Source organism: Lactuca virosa, chromosome 4 (genome assembly GCF_052849685.1).
Source record: "Lactuca virosa cultivar CGN04683 chromosome 4, Lactuca_virosa_CGN04683_v6, whole genome shotgun sequence".
In the NCBI taxonomy this organism is placed as follows: Eukaryota; Viridiplantae; Streptophyta; class Magnoliopsida; order Asterales; family Asteraceae; genus Lactuca; species Lactuca virosa.
The window spans coordinates 281,708,577-281,732,627 of NC_136429.1; positions in this window are offsets into that span (position 1 = coordinate 281,708,577).

The window sequence follows — 24,051 nt, forward strand, 5'->3', positions numbered from 1 at the left end:
AATGACTTTGTCACCCAGGCCTGCTGGCCTAACTCTAGCTAACAGTTATGGTGCGGGATTGTCAATCCCGTATAGATCTATACACAAACTCACGTTCTCCCGCAAGGAGACTCTGGTTATAATCTCAGGACCTTTGTTAGTACTTAAGTAAGTACGCGAAGAATGCTCACTCGTAAAATCCTATATTAATGATTAGGTGTAGAATAAAATGAATCCATTGAATTTAACTTGCTGTCTAAGTGTCTCATAAACTATACTCTATATAGCTTATATGTTTGATCGGTTGAATCTATGTTTTGTACATTGATAAGATAATTGTTCCATAAAATATACCTATTATAGTTTATGTGTTCGTTAATGTATTCAACTCATGTTTTTCACTAAAAACTCTACGATTATCTTGAAAACTTCCCTTATGCTCAATATTTTACAAAAGGGATAAAATATCTAAATATTTTATAAAAGTAAGGAAACCGTACGGTTGTATCAAATTGCATCAGTTATAAGTGTATTGAAATCCTTTTGTATAATTTCATAATATCATTTATGTTTGGCTTGTATTCCCCCACTGAAAACGTTAAAATAGTAAACGTATAGGGGTATGTACTTACATGCTTGTGAGTGACTTGGATGGATGACAAAGATAGTGTCACACCCCGCTAAAGCGGAAACACGAGGCGTGGCAGTATAAAGGGTTTCATAGCAAAAGTTAAAAGACAACACCAACCATAGTATTAAAAATCATTACAATTTTACAATGGGTTTGAACAACTTTTAAAAGAAATTACAATGTAAATTGAAATACAACACATGCGAATGCTCCTAAAAGTGAAGTGTCCCTAAGTGCCACTTACTCGATGATTCCTGAAAAAGCATGTAAAACGAGCGTCAACTATAAAAATAGTTGGTGAGTACTCACAGATAAACAAAATAATATTGGTTCCATGAATTGAAATCAAAGTTTTGATAAAAGTTTCCAATAATAAAAGTATATTGTTAAAATGAGTAAATAAGTTTGTAAAAACAAAGTTCTTTGTCATCATGAGAGATAAAGTATGTTGCCCAAATAAGATGCAACATTCATATTCTCATGGAAGATAAAGTTCGTTACTCAAACGAGTAAACAAGTTTCATTGCTAAAATGAGCAATCAATTTCGTTGCTACAAGGAGCAAACAATTTCATTGCTAAAACATGTATATAAGTTTTCGGTAATAAAAGTTCGTTGTTGTAATGAGAAACAAAGTTCATTGCTATAATTAATAACAAGTTTATTGCTATAACGAGAAACAAGTTTGTATGTGTATGAGCAAACAATGAGTCTCAACCAAACCTATGAGTGAAGCCCTATCAAGATCTATGCTTATGGTTCCATAAATGAATATGGTATCATGCACTCCAACAATAGGGCGAGTGAGGAGTTGTCAATTCCTAATAGCACTATCCATAATGACCATTGGCTCAAAGAGTTAATGGTTAGAGATAAGGGAAGGGCCTTAGTACGATAAGTTCTCATGTTCCGTGTTGCATAGACATACATAGAGAGACATAGCAATAAAATAGCAATCATGTTTGATACAAATCAATTTAAATACAACATTCAAATAATAGTTTTTCAGGACATGTTTTTCCACCTCAAAACATAAAAACTGAAAATAGGGGAGTGCGTGAATACTCACAATGCATTTAGATGATGCAAATGGTACCTTGAACTACGTTCCACGTGTACCACTACCGATTCCTACAATAATGGTATTCGCTAGTGAGTCTCTAATCGAAATCTAACACTAGTATACTTACTACTACAATAGAATTATGCCAATAATGTGTCAAAATTTAATATTGATAAGTTACAAACATTTTTCTGTGGAAATTAAGTTTCAAAGAATCAATTGTTATATAACAATTTAAGTGGAAAATTTACATTATTGAAATGTTAATATTTAACATTTTAGAGGTGTTCCAATGATTAAATATTCAAAACTAAATCAATTTAGTTCTAAACTTTCCCAAACTTTGCATTTAAGTTTTAATTGAAGTCAAAGACCTTAAGATAAATTTTCTTGAATTTTTGATTTGTCTGAGTATTTTTCACGATTTTAGTTTCTTGAATAACCATAAAATAATGAAAAATACTAACCAGTTAATAAAAATTACCAAACTTCAGATTTTGGTTCTAAATGGACTAAAAGACTTCTAGATAAATTTTCGTGGATTATGAATATGTATAACCATTTTTCACATATTTAATTCTCTAAATAGATACAAATTCATGAAAAATAGAAATCAGTTACGAAAATACCCCAAACTTTTTATAACAATGACGTTACACATACTTAAGCTGGGAAAAATATAAAAAGGGGTTTCTAAACTGTTTAACCCAATTTTATGATTTTTATGCATTTATTCTAATAAAAATGGGGATAAATAGAAAACAGTTTCCAAAAATTACCCAAACTTTTTGTGATATTGTTATTAAACATTCTTAAGTTGGGAAAAATATAAAAATTGATTTCTAAACTGTTTAACCCAATTTTATGATTTTTGAGCATTTATTCTAATAAAAATTGAAATAAATAGAAAACAGTTTCCAAAATTGCCCAAAATTTTGGTAACACTTTTATTATACATGTAGAAGCTGTGAAAAATATAAAAGATATTTTTCAATTAGTCTTTCTATTTTTCTTTGTTTTATCCTCTTAAATAATCATTAATTGGAGAATAATTATTAAACAGTTAAAGTAAATTACCAAAATTTTTCTACACTTCATTTACAGAGTAAATAATCTGGGAAAAATACCAAATGTGGTTTTTATATACTGAAATCCGATTTTGTGTATTTAAGTGTATTTAATCTTCGAAAATAGGAGAAAAATAGTATACAGAAGAGAAAAATCATCAAAATTTTTATGTAGCCTCCTAATGTACTACAAAGTGTTCTGGTAAATTTTCATGAATTTTGGGTGAGCAGAACTCTTTTTTTCTATTTTTAGGCCATTATAAATACAAATATCGGGGAAAAATAGGAATGCATTATGAAAAATTCTGAAAATATTTTTCTGAGTCTTATACCTCTGGTAGTAACTGCGAAAATTGTTATATATCATTTTAATATTTTCTAAAGTGCTTTTATGATTTATTGGAGCCAAACAAAAAGAAAATTCAAAACCATATTAAACAGTAGCAAAAATCGATGAAACTTAATGAGGGATCATTATTTAGCATAGGGGTCATCCACGAATTTAACTAGGATTTATAGATCCCAGAAAGTATTTTATATGATTTATTGCCCTATTTTCTTGCATTAATTATAGTAATTCGAGATAAATGAATTATCTTCTGGAAATTTACAGAGCATCTTATTTTGTTGATGAGAATCTGGGAAAATCGGATTTGGTCAGAAAAGGAGTTTTAGATATTTATTTGAAAATAAATCCTTCATGAACATATTTGAAAGCTTTTAACAACATACTTTGATGATCTAGCATCTAAGCTTGAAGATCATCACATGCATGTTTGTTTGAAGACCATTCATGAGTTTGAAATGTTCAAAAATCGTTTTTGAAATAAAACTTAGAGTGCATGTGGTGATTTTACACCAAAACTTGTAGAAAAGTGCATTTTCATGATCTTGACTTAGGTTTAGGTCCTTGGATTTCACCATTTACAACATGCATGTTGTTTTTGGATGAAATCCTACCACCATCATCATCAAAACCGTGAGTAGGTGCAAGTGTTCATGATTTTACAATAGAATGGAGTAGAAGAAAAAGAAAGTGTGTGAAAAATAACAAAACTTTGAAGGAAAATGAAGGGAAATCGATTTTACCTTCAAGAACACTACAATATGATGAAGATTTCGAGTTTGAGGAGTGTTATTGGGTTTGTTTTCTGGAAATTTTCGTGAGTGTAGAGAGATGAAGAGAGAAATGGAGTGGTGGTGATGAAGAGTGTGAGAGAGAATGAGAGGTAGAGTGAGAGAGAAGACGGAGTGTGAGAGAGAAGAAGTCATTTAGTGTGTTGGAAAGATGAATTTTGAAGGAGGAGAGAGGGTGTCCGATTTTAGGGAATAAGATAGGGTTTCCCTTTCTTCCATTTCTATAAAATTCAAATATTTTATAAAAATATCAAACCTTTCATAAAATGTGCACCTTAACTTAGTTTTTATGCATAAAAGTGTTGATTTTTGATTTATAAATTAAGGGTAAATGTTAATGAGTTAAATTTTATTTTCCTTAAATGCATTTTCATAATTTTAATTATTATAAGATAATATTAGAAGCTTCATAATTATTTTTATAGAATTTTTAAGGTTAAAGTTTATAAATGTGAGTTTTTAGGGCATTTAGGGTTTTTGAGAGTATGTAAGTCTTTGGATATCAAAATTAATTAAATTTTTGAGACTTCAAATTATTTTTGGGTTTTCTAACTCTTATTCAAGTTAGAAATAATGCTTCTAATTTATTTTTACCGGTTTATTGGCACTCTATGTAGTGATTCCGAGATTCAAGCGAAATTGAGGAATCAAGTATACTAGTCCTAGTCTTCAACTTTGACTTAAGTTTCTATGAGACTTTGACCTAATTTCTACTACTAGGTCAAGTGCATGATGTGTGTATATGATTCATGAAATGGTGTTCGAGTCAAAGAGTGACCCAAATATGGATAGTCACTACAGTTAAGTAGTAGTAGAATTCACGTATCAATGTGAAATCTAAGTACACTATCATTCGATCCTACTTGTTTCCAAGTTTCTAGTAGGTTATAACTTAGCTTCTAGTTACTAAGTCTATTATGTGTCGTGCCTATATGTACAACTAAGTTTATTCAAATCTAGAACCGACTCGAATTTTGACGGTTGTCACATTCTCCCCCGCTTAAAAGAATTTCGCCCCGAAATTCAATTCGTGACGTATTCTATTAGAACTCAGTCGAATACAATTATATAGCTGGAGAGGTGGTGACTTGCAGTGTTCTTTGATTATTTCGGGTTTATTTCCTCAAAGGAGGAACCCAATTCTTTAGCTATAGTCAAATTAATGTTTCCTTAATTCGAGTTCTACAATTTAAATTGCGAGAATTAGGATCATGGAAATCATGATCCAAACATGGCGACCTAGTCGAAAAAGATCATCTAGTTAGATATTATCTGAATTAAGAGAGCTATAAGTTTTGTTGAAGCACTAACTGCACTGAGCGTTAAATCCGCATTGATCCTTAAGTTGCGTTCTAAATTAGCACTAAGTGTAAATTCGCCGCCTAATAAAGAAGAGATTAGGAACAATTTGTTCACTTCCGGGTTGGCTACTACATCTGGAAAAGATATATTTTGAAATAAGAAGGGGTAGCGCGAATGAAAGAGAAGCGATTGAGGGTAAGTTCCTAAAAATACGTACTAAGGGTAGGCAACGAAGTTTTGGTACATCTCAAATGTAAAGGCTAATTAAGTGTCGTCGACAAAATAAATTACGAAATGATTGAGCATCTCCGAGGCTATAATTACTACTACGGTTACTCTTACAATAATAAAACGTTATTCGAAGAATAAATATATTTAGAGAGTAATTGGTGCAAATGGAGGCGATGAAAATTTATGACAAATTAAATTACATTGTGTATATAGCATTTTAAGTGTTTAGAAGTGATTAAAAATCTCATTGTTATCAAAATGTGTGTTTAGAAATGATAATTAATCTCACTATTATCAAAATATGTAATAATTCCAAGATAATGAAGATACATGTGTGGCGATCCAACAAAGTAGTAAAGTAATATAAAGATTAATTAAGGTTAAAGGTTTAAGTCATCAATAAGGGAATTTATATGAAAATATTTTGATTACTCTTTTGAAAAATTGTCTAATTCTTTAAGTCAGGACAAATTCAAGCTTATGAGTCAGAATATTTATAAAAACAAAGTTGAGAGTTTAGGAACTCACTGAAAATTACAAAGTAGAATGCTATTTTAAGAAATGTGTAAGAATATCGATCATTGAAAATAGTGGATTCTTAATTTAGTGTTTCTACAAAAACAATCATTTAGAGAATAGATAATCGTAAAATTCAAAACTTTTTGATATATTTAAAAAAAAAGAAACATAAGGAAACATATCATTCACATATATTTTATGAATTTAGAAAAATGATAAGAACAATGGTATTCTTCTTGTATATTAATTGTAAGAAAAATACAATGAAAATTACATTTTAAATCAAGTTTCCGAATCTAGGACGAAAGAGCAATGTAAATAAGGATCACTTGTTTATAGAGATTTCAAAATAAAAACAAGATGTATATGATAAAAGGCGTAATTGAATATATCAAAGTTGACTAAATAAAAATTATTCCTCACGGCTATACATGTATTAATCGCTCAAAACGAAAGGATAGACTTCTAGTATGTATGTGTACAAACATGATACCAGGAGAAGCAAAATAGACAGAAACAAAGTTAGACAATGTATTATGTTACTATTATGGGTGTGCGAGATCTAAAATCATAAGGAGAGCAAGAAATCAAGTGCGGGGGAAAGAAAAAGGAAGGTAGCGGCGGCAATGATTGTTATTGTTAAAATTATAAGAACAATACATATAGGTAGATTAAAAGCAGGTTGAGATATATTTCAAACTTTAATATTTGATGTATATTGATGATTAAATAGAAATGAAGAAGTTTTAAAGTGTTTTCTAAGGTTTTCTAAAAATTCACGAGTTATCTATTAAGTTAAACTCCATTTGTGAAAAAGAAGAAACACTAAAACTTGTAATTGAAAATCTGACAGTTTTGACCTTTTTGACCGGAGTCCAACAATGCTTAAAACGGATAAGGTAAAGACTTAACATATTTAGATGAATAATTGTGCATTGTCGAAAGTGCGCCACTGGAACTTTAAAAGTGAACACTAAGTTTTGCAATGCTTTATATTTTAGAATCTTTATAGATTATAAAACTATATTGAAGCAAAGTACACAAATAAGGTATGTTTTGAATTACAAGCGTTAGATATGTCTTATAAACATATTTGAAGTAGACATTTGCATAAATATCATGTTGTGTTTTCGAGAAAACACATTAAAGTAAATTACAATGTCTAAATGAGAAAGCGGTTAAATGTGTCAAAGCAAAAGTGGTTTGGAAAATCCGAGGATGCTTTTACATATAATAGGACTTCAATGTTATATGTTTAAGTTTTATAGCATAGAGTTTAAACACTTTTATAAAAGAAAATGTTTCTAAGTTTTTCGAAAACGTGTCAAAATGGTAAGCAAGGTTTAAAATGGTTTATATGCCCTTAAAAACACATCTATCCATTGAAATGGATTTGAAATAAAATTGAAATAGCAAGGTTAAAACCAATAATGGTTAAATTGAGTTTTGAAGAAAAGTGTTAAGTTAAAGCAAGTTGTCAGAAGATTTTTAGCGAGAATATGGCTTACATTGTTAAGAAATGTCTACTAAGTTGATTGAAGTGGTTATGAAATATTTTATTGATGATAAATAAAACCGATGAAGCGAAATAATTTTTCGATGGAAAATTAAGAAGTAAGGAATAAGTATGTTAGTGTAGCTGATCGTACCTAAATACTAAGGCGAGTACAAGGCGAGTCTAAGGCGAGTACCGGCGTCTTTTTTACCAAGATAAAGGACAAACAAATTTTTTTTTTGAAAGACGTTTTAAAGTGTCAATGTAATTTCCGACCTTTTATAGAGGTCAAAGGGATATCCTATGTTAAGTTTTAAGCTCAAGGTGGAAACAACCTAAAGCTAAATTCGTAGCGTAGTAGAGAAGTCTCATGTATGGGTTAAACTTCCGTGTCTCCTTGTGAGTCGAATCCGGAATGCCCGCTAATGGTATACAAGTGATTACTTAGTGGTGACTCATCTACTTCCTTACGAGATGCTCCAGTTATCATTCGTGTCGGTATCGAAACGTTTTTTCCTAGTTGTAACTCTTGAAGACGATGAAGAGGTATTGATGAATAATTGGTATATGTTTCGACTTAAGATAATTACTAGTGTATATCTAGCTACTAATCTTACATCTAAATTCAATAGCTACCGAGGAATACCCATTCTCAGTACTAAGTGCATTGCTCCTAGAGTGGCTAGTGATACAACCTAAGTGGTTAACCTATCACTTGATAAGGGATAAGAGTATTTCTAAATAAAGGCGTTGTTATAGAAGTGCACTTAGATTCTAAGTGCATCTAGATGAATGCCTATAATATGCAATGCCCGTACGCACACCGAAAAAATTTGTTTTTCAAAAGTTTAAGTTGAAAATTGTTTTGAACATAATTCTACTATAACTGTTTCCAGCCTCGCATTAATTTTCCTTAATTAAGCATAGTTGGCCAGGCTATACTTAATTAAAGTCTAATCATGTGTACTCGAATTAGTTATACTAATAGTATGTTCAGTATTTTAAAAACATTTTGAAAATTTTTTTTTTGGCTATAGTTGTGGTTCTCCAAGGGGAAACCGGTATTCTCTATAACCTTCGGCTCTGATACCATTTCCTGTCACACCCCGCTAAAGCGGAAACACGAGGCGTGGCAGTATAAAGGGTTTCATAGCAAAAGTTAAAAGACAACACCAACCATAGTATTAAAAATCATTACAATTTTACAATGGGTTTGAACAACTTTTAAAAGAAATTACAATGTAAATTGAAATACAACACATGCGAATGCTCCTAAAAGTGAAGTGTCCCTAAGTGTCACTTACTCGATGATTCCTGAAAAAGCATGTAAAACGAGCGTCAACTATAAAAATAGTTGGTGAGTACTCACAGATAAACAAAATAATATTGGTTCCATGAATTGAAATCAAAGTTTTGATAAAAGTTTCCAATAATAAAAGTATATTGTTAAAATGAGTAAATAAGTTTGTAAAAACAAAGTTCTTTGTCATCATGAGAGATAAAGTATGTTGCCCAAATAAGATGCAACATTCATATTCTCATGGAAGATAAAGTTCGTTACTCAAACGAGTAAACAAGTTTCATTGCTAAAATGAGCAATCAATTTCGTTGCTACAAGGAGCAAACAATTTCATTGCTAAAACATGTATATAAGTTTTCAGTAATAAAAGTTCGTTGTTGTAATGAGAAACAAAGTTCATTGCTATAATTAATAACAAGTTTATTGCTATAACGAGAAACGAGTTTGTATGTGTATGAGCAAACAATGAGTCTCAACCAAACCTATGACTGAAGCCCTATCAAGATCTATGCTTATCGATCCATAGATGAATATGGTATCATGCACTCCAGCAATAGGGCGAGTGAGGAGTTGTCAATTCCTAATAGCGCTATCCATAATGACCATTGGCTCAAAGAGTTAATGGTTAGAGATAAGGGAAGGGCCTTAGTACGATAAGTTCTCATGTTCCGTGTTGCATAGACATACATAGAGAGACATAGCAATAAAATAGCAATCATGTTTGATACAAATCAATTTAAATACAACATTCAAATAATAGTTTTTTGGGACATGCTTTTCCACCCCAAAACATAAAAACTGAAAATAGGGGAGTGTGTGAATACTCACAATGCATTTAGATGATGCAAATGGTGCCTTGAACTACGTTCCACGTGTACCACTACCGATTCCTACAATAATGGAATTCGCTAGTGAGTCTCTAATCGAAATCTAACACTAGTATACTTACTACTACAATAGAATTATGCCAATAATGTGTCAAAATTTAATATTGATAAGTTACAAACATTTTTCTGTGGAAATTAAGTTTCAAAGAATCAATTGTTATATAACAATTTAAGTGGAAAATTTCCATTATTGAAATGTTAATATTTAACATTTTAGAGGTGTTCCAATGATTAAATATTCAAAACTAAATCAATTTAGTTCTAAACTTTCCCAAACTTTGCATTTAAGTTTTAATTGAAGTCAAAGACCTTAACATAAATTTTCTTGAATTTTTGATTTGTCTGAGTATTTTTCACGATTTTAGTTTCTTGAATAACCATAAAATCATGAAAAATACTAACCAGTTAATAAAAATTACCAAACTTCAGATTTTGGTTCTAAATGGACTAGAAGACTTCTAGATAAAGTTTCGTGGATTATGAATATGTATAACCATTTTTCACATATTTAATTCTCTAAATAGATACAAATTCATGAAAAATAGAAATCAGTTACGAAAATACCCCAAACTTTTTATAACAATGACATTACACATACTTAAGCTGCGAAAAATATAAAAAGGGGTTTCTAAACTGTATAACCCAATTTTATGATTTTTATGCATTTATTCTAATAAAAATGGGGATAAATAGAAAACAGTTTCCAAAAATTACCCAAACTTTTTGTGATATTGTTATTAAACATTCTTAAGTTGGGAAAAATATAAAAATTGATTTCTAAACTGTTTAACCCAATTTTATGATTTTTGAGCATTTATTCTAATAAAAATTGAAATAAATAGAAAACAGTTTCCAAAATTGCCCAAAATTTTGGTATCACTTTTATTATACATGTAGAAGCTGTGAAAAATATAAAAGATATTTTTCAATTAGTCTTTCTATTTTTCTTTGTTTTATCCTCTTAAATAATCATTAATTGGAGAATAATTATTAAACAGTTAAAGTAAATTACCAAAATTTTTGTACACTTCATTTACAGAGTAAATAATCTGGGAAAAATACCAAATGTGGTTTTTATATACTGAAATCCGATTTTGTGTATTTAAGTGTATTTAATCTTAGAAAATAGGAGAAAAATAGTATACGGAAGAGAAAAATCATCAAAATTTTTATGTAGCCTCCTAATGTACTACAAAGTGTTCTGGTAAATTTTCATGAATTTTGGGTGAGCATAACTATTTGTTTCTATTTTAGGCCATTATAAATACAAAAATCGGGGAAAATAGGAATGCATTATGAAAAATTCTGAAAATATTTTTCTGAGTCTTATACCTCCGGTAGTAACTGCGAAAATTGTTATATATCATTTTAAGATTTTCGAAAGTGCTTTTATTATTTATTGGAGCCAAACAAAAAGAAAATTCAAAACCATATTAAACAGTAGCAAAAATCGATGAAACTTAATGAGGGATCATTATTTAGCATAGGGGTCATCCACGAATTTAACTAGGATTTATAGACCCCAGAAAGTCATTTATATGATTTATTGCCTTATTTTCTTGCATTAATTATAGTAATTCGAGATAAATGAATTATCTTCTGGAAATTTACAGAGCATCTTATTTTGTTGATGAGAATCTGGGAAAAATCGGATTTGGTCAGAAAAGGAGTTTTAGATATTTATTTGGAAATAAATCCTCCATGAACATATTTGAAAGCTTTTAACAACATACTTTGATGATCTAGCATCTAAGCTTGAAGATCATCACATGCATGTTTGTTTGAAGACCATTCATGAGTTTGAAATGTTCAAAAATCGTTTTTGAAAGAAAACTTAGAGTGCATGTGGTGATTTTACACCAAAACTTGTAGAAAAGTGCATTTTCATGATCTTGACTTAGGTTTAGGTCCTTGGATTTCACCATTTACAACATGCATGTTGTTTTTGGATGAAACCTACCACCATCATCATCAAAATCGTGAGTAGGTGCAAGTGTTCATGATTTTACAATAGAATGGAGTAGAAGAAAAAGAAAGTGTGTGAAAAATAACAAAACTTTGAAGGAAAATGAAGGGAAATCGATTTTACCTTCAAGAACACTACAATATGATGAAGATTTCGAGTTTGAGGAGTGTTATTGGGTTTGTTTTCTGGAAATTTTCGTGAGTGTAGAGAGATGAAGAGAGAAATGGAGTGGTGGTGATGAAGAGTGTGAGAGAGAATGAGAGGTAGAGTGAGAGAGAAGATGGAGTGTGAGAGAGAAGAAGTCATTTAGTGTGTTGGAAAGATGAATTTTGAAGGAGGAGAGAGGGTGTCCGATTTTAGGGAATAAGATAGGGTTTCCCTTTCTTCCATATCTATAATATTCAAATATTTTATAAAAATATCAAACCTTTCATAAAATGTGCACCTTAACTTAGATTTTATGCATAAAAGTGTTGATTTTTGATTTATAAATTAAGGGTAAATGTTAATGAGTTAAATTTTATTTTCCTTAAATGCATTTTCATAATTTTAATTATTATAAGATAATATTAGAAGCTTCATAATTATTTTTATAGAATTTTTAAGGTTAAAGTTTATAAATGTGAGTTTTTAGGGCATTTAGGGTTTTTGAGAGTATGTAAGTCTTTGGATATCATAATTAATTAAATTTTTGAGACTTCAAATTATTTTTGGGTTTTCTAACTCTTATTCAAGTTAGAAATAATGCTTCTAATTTATTTTTACCGGTTTATTGGCACTCTATGTAGTGATTCCGAGATTCAAGCGAAATTGAGGAATCAAGTATACTAGTCCTAGTCTTCAACTTTGACTTAAGTTTCTATGAGACTTTGACCTAATTTCTACTACTAGGTCAAGTGCATGATGTGTGTATATGATTCATGAAATGGTGTTCGAGTCAAAGAGTGACCCAAATATGGATAGTCACTACAGTTAAGTAGTAGTAGAATTCACGTATCAATGTGAAATCTAAGTACACTATCATTCGATCCTACTTGTTTCCAAGTTTCTAGTAGGTTATAACTTAGCTTCTAGTTACTAAGTCTATTATGTGTCGTGCCTATATGTGCAACTAAGTTTATTCAAATCTAGAACCGACTCGAATTTTGACGGTTGTCACATTCTCCCCCGGTTAAAAGAATTTCGCCCCGAAATTCAATTCGTGACGTATTCTATTAGAACTCAGTCGAATACAATTATATAGATGGAGAGGTGGTGACTTGCAGTGTTCTTTGATTATTTCGGATTTATTTCCTCAAAGGAGGAACCCAATTCTTTAGCTATAGTCAAATTAATGTTTCCTTAATTCGAGTTCTACAATTTAAATTGCAAGAAATTAGGATCATGGAAATCATATCCAAACATGGCGACCTCGTCGAAAAAGATCATCTAGTTAGATATTATCTTAATTAAGAGAGCTATAAGTTTTGCTGAAGCACTAACTGCACTGAGCGTTAAATCCGCATTGATCCTTAAGTTGCGTTCTAAATTAGCACTAAGTGTAAATTTGCCGCCTAATAAAGAAGAGATTAGGAACAATTTGTTCACTTCCGGGTTGGCTACTACATCTGGAAAAGATATATTTTGAAATAAGAAGGGGTAGCACGAATGAAAGAGAAGCGATTGAGGGTAAGTTCCTAAAAATACGTACTAAGGGTAGGCAACGAAGTTTTGGTACATCTCAAATGTAAAGGCTAATTAAGTGTCGTCGACAAAATAAATTACGAAATGATTGAGCATCTCCGAGGCTATAATTACTACTACGGTTACTCTTACAATAATAAAACCTTATTCGAAGAACAAATATATTTAGAGAGTAATTGGTGCAAATGGAGGCGATGAAAATTTATGACAAATTAAATCACATTGTGTATATAGCATTTTAAGTGTTTAGAAGTGATTAAAAATCTCATTGTTATCAAAATGTGTGTTTAGAAATGATAATTAATCTCACTATTATCAAAATGTGTAATAATTCCAAGATAATGAAGATACATGTGTGGCGATCCAACAAAGTAGTAAAATAATATAAAGATTAATTAAGGTTAAAGGTTTAAGTCATCAATAAGGGAATTTATATGAAAATATTTTGATTACTCTTTTGAAAAATTGTCTAATTCTTTAAGTCATGACAAATTCAAGCTTATGAGTCAGAATATTTATAAAAACAAAGTTGAGAGTTTAGGAACTCACTGAAAATTACAAAGTAGAATGCTATTTTAAGAAATGTGTAAGAATATCGATCATTGAAAATAGTGGATTCTTAATTTAGTGTTTCTACAAAAACAATCATTTAGAGAATAGATAATCGTAAAATTCAAAACTTTTTGATGTATTTAAAAAAAAAAAACATAAGGAAACATATCCTTCACATATATTTTATGAATTTAGAAAACTGATAAGAACAATGGTATTCTTCTTGTGTATTAATTGTAAGAAAAATACAATGAAAATTACATTTTAAATCAAGTTTCCGAATCTAGGACGAAAGAGTAATGTAAATAAAGATCACTTGTTTATAGAGATTTCAAAATAAAAACAAGATGTATATGATAAAAGGCGTAATTGAATATATCAAAGTTGACTAAATAAAAATTATTCCTCACGGCTATACATGTATTAATCGCTCAAAACGAAAGGATAGACTTCTAGTATGTATGTGTACAAACATGATACCAGGAGAAGCAAAATAGACAGAAACAAAGTTAGACAATGTATTATGTTACTGTTATGGGTGCGCGAGATCTAAAATCATAAGGAGAGCAAGAAATCAAGTGTGGGGGGAAAGAAAAAGGAAGGTAGCGGCGGCAATGATTGTTATTGTTAAAATTATAAGAACAATACCTATAGGTAGATTAAAAGCAGGTTGAGATATATTTCAAACTTTAATATTTGATGTATATTGATGATTAAATAGAAATGAAGAAGTTTTAAAGTGTTTTCTAAGGTTTTCTAAAAATTCACGAGTTATCTATTAAGTTAAACTCCATTTGTGAAAAAGAAGAAACACTAAAACTTGTAATTGAAAATCTGACAGTTTTGACCTTTTTGACCGGAGTCCAACAATGCTTAAAACGGATAAGGTAAAGACTTAACATATTTAGATGAATAATTGTGCATTGTCGAAAGTGCGCCACTGGAACTTTAAAAGTGAACACTAAGTTTTGCAATGCTTTATATTTTAGAATCTTTATAGATTATAAAACTATATTGAAGCAAAGTACACAAATAAGGTATGTTTTGAATTACAAGCGTTAGATATGTCTTATAAACATATTTGAAGTAGACATTTGCATAAATATCATGTTGTGTTTTCGAGAAAACACATTAAAGTAAATTACAATGTCTAAATGAGAAAGCGGTTAAATGTGTCAAAGCAAAAGTGGTTTGGAAAATCCGAGGATGCTTTTACATATAATAGGACTTCAATGTTATATGTTTAAGTTTTATAGCATAGAGTTTAAACACTTTTATAAAAGAAAATGTTTCTAAGTTTTTCGAAAACGTGTCAAAATGGTAAGCAAGGTTTAAAATGGTTTATATGCCCTTAAAAACACATCTATCCATTGAAATGGATTTGAAATAAAATTGAAATAGCAAGGTTAAAACCAATAATGGTTAAATTGAGTTTTGAAGAAAAGTGTTAAGTTAAAGCAAGTTGTCAGAAGATTTTTAGCGAGAATATGGCTTACATTGTTAAGAAATGTCTACTAAGTTGATTGAAGTGGTTATGAAATATTTTATTGATGATAAATAAAACCGATGAAGCGAAATAATTTTTCGATGGAAAATTAAGAAGTAAGGAATAAGTATGTTAGTGTAGATGATCGTACCTAAATACTAAGGCGAGTACAAGGCGAGTCTAAGGCGAGTACCGGCGTCTTTTTCCCCAAGATAAAGGACAAACAAATTTTTTTTTTGAAAGACGTTTTAAAGTGTCAATGTAATTTCCGACCTTTTATAGAGGTCAAAGGGATATCCTATGTTAAGTTTTAAGCTCAAGGTGGAAACAACCTAAAGCTAAATTCGTAGCGTAGTAGAGAAGTCTCATGTATGGGTTAAACTTCCGTGTCTCCTTGTGAGTCGAATCCGGAATGCCCGCTAATGGTATACAAGTGATTACTTAGTGGTGACTCATCTACTTCCTTACGAGATGCTCCAGTTATCATTCGTGTCGGTATCGAAACGTTTTTTCCTAGTTGTAACTCTTGAAGACGATGAAGAGGTATTGATGAATAATTGGTATATGTTTCGACTTAAGATAATTACTAGTGTATATCTAGCTACTAATCTTACATCTAAATTCAATAGCTACCGAGGAATACCCATTCTCAGTACTAAGTGCATTGCTCCTAGAGTGGCTAGTGATACAACCTAAGTGGTTAACCTATCACTTGATAAGGGATAAGAGTATTTCTAAATAAAGGCGTTGTTATAGAAGTGCACTTAGATTCTAAGTGCATCTAGATGAATACCTATAATATGCAATGCCCGTACGCACACCGAAAAAATTTGTTTTTCAAAAGTTTAAGTTGAAAATTGTTTTGAACATAATTCTACTATAACTGTTTCCAGCCTCGCATTAATTTTCCTTAATTAAGCATAGTTGGCCAGGCTATACTTAATTAAAGTCTAATCATGTGTACTCGAATTAGTTATACTAGTAGTATGTTCAGTATTTTAAAAACATTTTGAAATTTTTTTTTTGGCTATAGTTGTGGTTCTCCAAGGGGAAACCGGTATTCTCTATAACCTTCGGCTCTGATACCATTTCCTGTCACACCCCGCTAAAGCGGAAACACGAGGCGTGGCAGTATAAAGGGTTTCATAGCAAAATTTAAAAGACAACACCAACCATAGTATTAAAAATCATTACAATTTTACAATGGGTTTGAACAACTTTTAAAAGAAATTACAATGTAAATTGAAATACAACACATGTGAATGCTCCTAAAAGTGAAGTGTCCCTAAGTGTCACTTACTCGATGATTCCTGAAAAAGCATGTAAAACGAGCGTCAACTATAAAAATAGTTGGTGAGTACTCACAGATAAACAAAATAATATTGGTTCCATGAATTGAAATCAAAGTTTTGATAAAAGTTTCCAATAATAAAAGTATATTGTTAAAATGAGTAAATAAGTTTGTAAAAACAAAGTTCTTTGTCATCATGAGAGATAAAGTATGTTGCCCAAATAAGATGTAACATTCATATTCTCATGGAAGATAAAGTTCGTTACTCAAACGAGTAAACAAGTTTCATTGCTAAAATGAGCAATCAATTTCGTTGCTACAAGGAGCAAACAATTTCATTGCTAAAACATGTATATAAGTTTTCAGTAATAAAAGTTCGTTGTTGTAATGAGAAACAAAGTTCATTGCTATAATTAATAACAAGTTTATTGCTATAACGAGAAACGAGTTTGTATGTGTATGAGCAAACAATGAGTCTCAACCAAACCTATGACTGAAGCCCCATCAAGATCTATGCTTATCGTTCCATAGATGAATATGGTATCATGCACTCCAGCAATAGGGCGAGTGAGGAGTTGTCAATTCCTAATAGCGCTATCCATAATGACCATTGGCTCAAAGAGTTAATGGTTAGAGATAAGGGAAGGGCCTTAGTACGATAAGTTCTCATGTTTCGTGTTGCATAGACATACATAGAGAGACATAGCAATAAAATAGCAATCATGTTTGATACAAATCAATTTAAATACAACATTCAAATAATAGTTTTTCGGGACATGCTTTTCCACCCCAAAACATAAAAACTGAAAATAGGGGAGTGTGTGAATACTCACAATGCATTTAGATGATGCAAATGGTGCCTTGAACTACGTTCCACGTGTACCACTACCGATTCCTACAATAATGGAATTCGCTAGTGAGTCTCTAATCGAAATCTACCACTAGTATACTTACTACTACAATAGAATTATGCCAATAATGTGTCAAAATTTAATATTGATAAGTTACAAACATTTTTCTGTGGAAATTAAGTTTCAAAGAATCAATTGTTATATAACAATTTAAGTGGAAAATTTCCATTATTGAAATGTTAATATTTAACATTTTAGAGGTGTTCCAATGATTAAATATTCAAAACTAAATCAATTTAGTTCTAAACTTTCCCAAACTTTGCATTTAAGTTTTAATTGAAGTCAAAGACCTTAAGATAAATTTTCTTGAATTTTTGATTTGTCTGACTATTTTTCACGATTTTAGTTTCTTGAATAACCATAAAATCATGAAAAATACTAACCAGTTAATAAAAATTACCAAACTTCAGATTTTGGTTCTAAATGTACTAAAAGACTTCTAGATAAATTTTCGTGGATTATGAATATGCATAACCATTTTTCACATATTTAATTCTCTAAATAGATACAAATTCATGAAAAATAGAAATCAGTTACGAAAATACCCCAAACTTTTTATAACAATGACATTACACATACTTAAGTTGGGAAAAATATAAAAAGGGGTTTCTAAACTGTTTAACCCAATTTTATGATTTTTATGCATTTATTCTAATAAAAATGGGGATAAATAGAAAACAGTTTCCAAAAATTACCCAAACTTTTTGTGATATTGTTATTAAACATTCTTAAGTTGGGAAAAATATAAAAATTGATTTCTAAACTGTTTAACCCAATTTTATGATTTTTGAGCATTTATTTTAATAAAAACGAAAATAAATAGAAAACAGTTTCCAAAATTGCCCAAAATTTTTGTAACACTTTTATTATACATGTAGAAGCTGTGAAAAATATAAAAGATATTTTTCAATTAGTCTTTCTATTTTTCTTTGTTTTATCCTCTTAAATAATCATTAATTGGAGAATAATTATTAAACAGTTAAAGTAAATTACCAAAATTTTTGTACACTTCATCTACAGAGTAAATAATCTGGGAAAAATACCAAATGTGGTTTTTATATACTGAAATCCGATTTTGTATATTTAAGTGTATTTAATCTTAGAAAATAGGAGAAAAATAGTATACAGAAGAGAAAAATTATCAAAATTTTTATGTAGCCTCCTAATGTACTACAAAGTGTTCTGGTAAATTTTCATGAATTTTGGGTGAGCAGAACTGTTTTTTTTCTATTTTTAGGCCTTTATAAATACAAAATCGGGGAAAAATAGGAATGCATTATGAAAAATTCTGAAAATATTTTTCTGAGTCTTATACCTCTGGTTGTAACTGCGAAAATTGTTATATATCATTTTAAGATTTTCTAAAGTGCATTTATGATTTATTGGAGCCAAACAAAAAGAAAATTCAAAACCATATTAAACAGTAGCAAAAATCGATGAAACTTAATGAGGGATCATTATTTAGCATAGGGGTCATCCACGAATTTAACTAGGATTTATATACCCCAGAAAGTATTTTATATGATTTATTGCCATATTTTCTTGCATTAATTATAGTAATTCGAGATAAATGAATTATCTTCTGGAAATTTACAGAGCATCTTATTTTGTTGATGAGAATCTGCGAAAAATCGGATTTGATCAGAAAAGGAGTTTTAGATATTTATTTGGAAATAAATCCTTCATGAACATATTTGAAAGCTTTTAACAACATACTTTGATGATCTAGCATCTAAGCTTGAAGATCATCACATGCATGTTTGTTTGAAGACCATTCATGAGTTTGAAATGTTCAAAAATCGTTTTTGAAATAAAACTTAGAGTGCATGTGGTGATTTTACACCAAAACTTGTAGAAAAGTGCATTTTCATGATCTTGACTTAGGTTTAGGTCCTTGGATTTCACCATTTACAACATGCATGTTGTTTTTGGATGAAATCCTACCACCATCATCATCAAAACCGTGAGTAGGTGCAAGTGTTCATGATTTTACAATAGAATGGAGTAGAAGAAAAAGAAAGTGTGTGAAAAATAACAAAACTTTGAAGGAAAATGAAGGGAAATCGATTTTACCTTCAAGAACACTACAATATGATGAAGATTTCGAGTTTGAGGAGTGTTATTGGGTTTGTTTTCTGGAAATTTTCGTGAGTGTAGAGAGATGAAGAGAGAAATGGAGTGGTGGTGATGAAGAGTGTGAGAGAGAATGAGAGGTAGAGTGAGAGAGAAGATGGAGTGTGAGAGAGAAGAAGTAATTTAGTGTGTTGGAAAGATGAATTTTGAAGGAGGAGAGAGGGTGTCCGATTTTAGGGGAATAAGATAGGGTTTCCCCTTCTTCCATTTTTATAAAATTCAAATATTCTATAAAAATATCAAACCTTTCATAAAATGTGCACCTTAACTTAGTTTTTATGCATAAAAGTGTTGATTTTTGATTTATAAATTAAGGGTAAATGTTAATGAGTTAAATTTTATTTTCCTTAAATGCATTTTCATAATTTTAATTATTATAAGATAATATTAGAAGCTTCATAATTATTTTTATAGAATTTTTAAGGTTAAAGTTTATAAATGTGAGTTCATAGGGCATTTAGGGTTTTTGAGAGTATGTAAGTCTTTGGATATCAAAATTAATTAAATTTTTGAGACTTCAAATTATTTTTGGGTTTTCTAACTCTTATTCAAGTTAGAAATAATGCTTCTAATTTATTTTTACCGGTTTATTGGCACTCTATGTAGTGATTCCGAGATTCAAGCGAAATTGAGGAATCAAGTATACTAGTCCTAGTCTTCAACTTTGACTTAAGTTTCTATGAGACTTTGACCTAATTTCTACTACTAGGTCAAGTGCATGATGTGTGTATATGATTCATGAAATGGTGTTCGAGTCAAAGAGTGACCCAAATATGGATAGTCACTACAGTTAAGTAGTAGTAGAATTCACGTATCAATGTGAAATCTAAGTACACTATCATTCGATCCTACTTGTTTCCAAGTTTCTAGTAGGTTATAACTTAGCTTCTAGTTACTAAGTCTATTATGTGTCGTGCCTATATGTGCAACTAAGTTTATTCAAATCTAGAACCGACTCGAATTTTGACGGTTGTCACATTCTCCCCCGGTTAAAAGAATTTCGCCCCGAAATTCAATTCGTGACGTATTCTATTAGAACTCAGTCGAATACAATTATATAGATGGAGAGGTGGTGACTTGCAGTGTTCTTTGATTATTTCGGATTTATTTCCTCAAAGGAGGAACCCAATTCTTTAGCTATAGTCAAATTAATGTTTCCTTAATTCGAGTTCTACAATTTAAATTGCAAGAAATTAGGATCATGGAAATCATATCCAAACATGGCGACCTCGTCGAAAAAGATCATCTAGTTAGATATTATCTTAATTAAGAGAGCTATAAGTTTTGCTGAAGCACTAACTGCACTGAGCGTTAAATCCGCATTGATCCTTAAGTTGCGTTCTAAATTAGCACTAAGTGTAAATTTGCCGCCTAATAAAGAAGAGATTAGGAACAATTTGTTCACTTCCGGGTTGGCTACTACATCTGGAAAAGATATATTTTGAAATAAGAAGGGGTAGCACGAATGAAAGAGAAGCGATTGAGGGTAAGTTCCTAAAAATACGTACTAAGGGTAGGCAACGAAGTTTTGGTACATCTCAAATGTAAAGGCTAATTAAGTGTCGTCGACAAAATAAATTACGAAATGATTGAGCATCTCCGAGGCTATAATTACTACTACGGTTACTCTTACAATAATAAAACCTCATTCGAAGAACAAGTATATTTAGAGAGTAATTGGTGCAAATGGAGGCGATGAAAATTTATGACAAATTAAATCACATTGTGTATATAGCATTTTAAGTGTTTAGAAGTGATTAAAAATCTCATTGTTATCAAAATGTGTGTTTAGAAATGATAATTAATCTCACTATTATCAAAATGTGTAATAATTCCAAGATAATGAAGATACATGTGTGGCGATCCAACAAAGTAGTAAAATAATATAAAGATTAATTAAGGTTAAAGGTTTAAGTCATCAATAAGGGAATTTATACGAAAATATTTTGATTACTCTTTTGAAAAATTGTCTAATTCTTTAAGTCAGGACAAATTCAAGCTTATGAGTCAGAATATTTATAAAAACAAAGTTGAGAGTTTAGGAACTCACTGAAAATTACAAAGTAGAATGCTATTTTAAGAAATGTGTAAGAATATCGATCATTGAAAATAGTGGATTCTTAATTTAGTGTTTCTACAAAAACAATCATTTAGAGAATAGATAATCGTAAAATTCAAAACTTTTTGATGTATTTAAAAAAAAGAAACATAAGGAAACATATCCTTCACATATATTTTATGAATTTAGAAAAATGATAAGAACAATGGTATTCTTCTTGTGTATTAATTGTAAGAAAAATACAATGAAAATTACATTTTAAATCAAGTTTCCGAATCTAGGACGAAAGAGTAATGTAAATAAAGATCACTTGTTTATAGAGATTTCAAAATAAAAACAAGATGTATATGATAAAAGGCGTAATTGAATATATCAAAGTTGACTAAATAAAAATTATTCCTTACGGCTATACATGTATTAATCGCTCAAAACGAAAGGATAGACTTCTAGTATGTATGTGTATAAACATGATACCAGGAGAAGCAAAATACACAGAAACAAAGTTAGACAATGTATTATGTTACTATTATGGGTGTGCGAGATCTAAAATCATAAGGAGAGCAAAAAATCAAGTGCGGGGGGGGGAAGAAAAAGGAAGGTAGCGGCGGCAATGATTGTTATTGTTAAAATTATAAGAACAATACCTATAGGTAGATTAAAAGCAGGTTTAGATATATTTCAAACTTTAATATTTGATGTATATTGATGATTAAATAGAAATGAAGAAGTTTTAAACTGTTTTCTAAGGTTTGCTAAAAATTCACGAGTTATCTATTAAGTTAAACTCCATTTGTGAAAAAGAAGAAACACTAAAACTTGTAATTGAAAATCTGACAGTTTTGACCTTTTTGACCGGAGTCCAACAATGCTTAAAACGGATAAGGTAAAGACTTAACATATTTAGATGAATAATTGTGCATTGTCGAACTTTAAAAGTGAACACTAAGTTTTGCAATGCTTTATATTTCAGAATCTTTATAGATTATAAAACTATATTGAAGCAAAGTACACAAATAATGTATGTTTTGAATTACAAGCGTTAGATATGTCTTATAAACATGTTTGAAGTAGACATTTGCATAAATATCATGTTGTGTTTTCGAGAAAACACATTAAAGTAAATTACAATGTCTAAATGAGAAAGCGGTTAAATGTGTCAAAGCAAAAGTGGTTTGGAAAATCCGAGGATGCTTTTACATATAATAGGACTTCAATGTTATATGTTTAAGTTTTATAGCATAGAGTTTAAGCACTTTTATTAAAGAAAATGTTTCTAAGTTTTTCGAAAACGTGTCAAAATGGTAAGCAAGGTTTAAAATGGTTTATATGCCCTTAAAAACACATCTATCCATTGAAATGGATTTGAAATGGATTTGAAATAAAATTGAAATAACAAGGTTAAAACCAATAATGGTTAAATTGAGTTTTGAAGAAAAATGTTAAGTTAAAGCAAGTTGTCAGAAGATTTTTAGCGAGAATATGGCTTACATTGTTAAGAAATGTCTACTAAGTTGATTGAAGTGGTTATGAAATATTTTATTGATGATAAATAAAACCGATGAAGCGAAATAATTTTTCGATGGAAGATTAAGAAGTAAGGAATAAGTATGTTAGTGTAGCTGATCGTACCTAAATACTAAGGCGAGTACAAGGCGAGTCTAAGGCGAGTACCGGCGTCTTTTTCCCCAAGATAAAGGACAAACAAAAAAAAATTTTGAAAGACGTTTTAAAGTGTCAATGTAATTTCCGACCTTTTATAGAGGTCAAAGGGATATCCTATGTTAAGTTTTAAGCTCAAGGTGGAAACAACCTAAAGCTAAATTCGTAGCGTAGTAGAGAAGTCTCATGTATGGGTTAAACTTCCGTGTCTCCTTGTGAGTCGAATCCGGAATGCCCGCTAATGGTATACAAGTGATTACTTAGTGGTGACTCATCTACTTCCTTACGAGATGCTCCAGTTATCATTCGTGTCGGTATCGAAACGCTTTTTCCTAGTTGTAACTCTTGAAGACGATGAAGAGGTATTGAGGAATAATTGGTATATGTTTCGACTTAAGATAATTACTAGTGTATATCTAGCTACTAATCTTACATCTAAATTCAATAGCTACCGAGGAATACCCATTCTCAGTACTAAGTGCATTGCTCCTAGAGTGGCTAGTGACACAACCTAAGTGGTTAACCTATCACTTGATAAGGGATAAGAGTATTTCTAAATAAAGGCGTTGTTATAGAAGTGCACTTAGTTTCTAAGTGCATCTAGATGAATGCCTATAATATGCAATGCCCGTACGCACACCGAAAAAATTTGCTTTTCAAAAGTTTAAGTTGAAAATTGTTTTGAACATAATTCTACTATA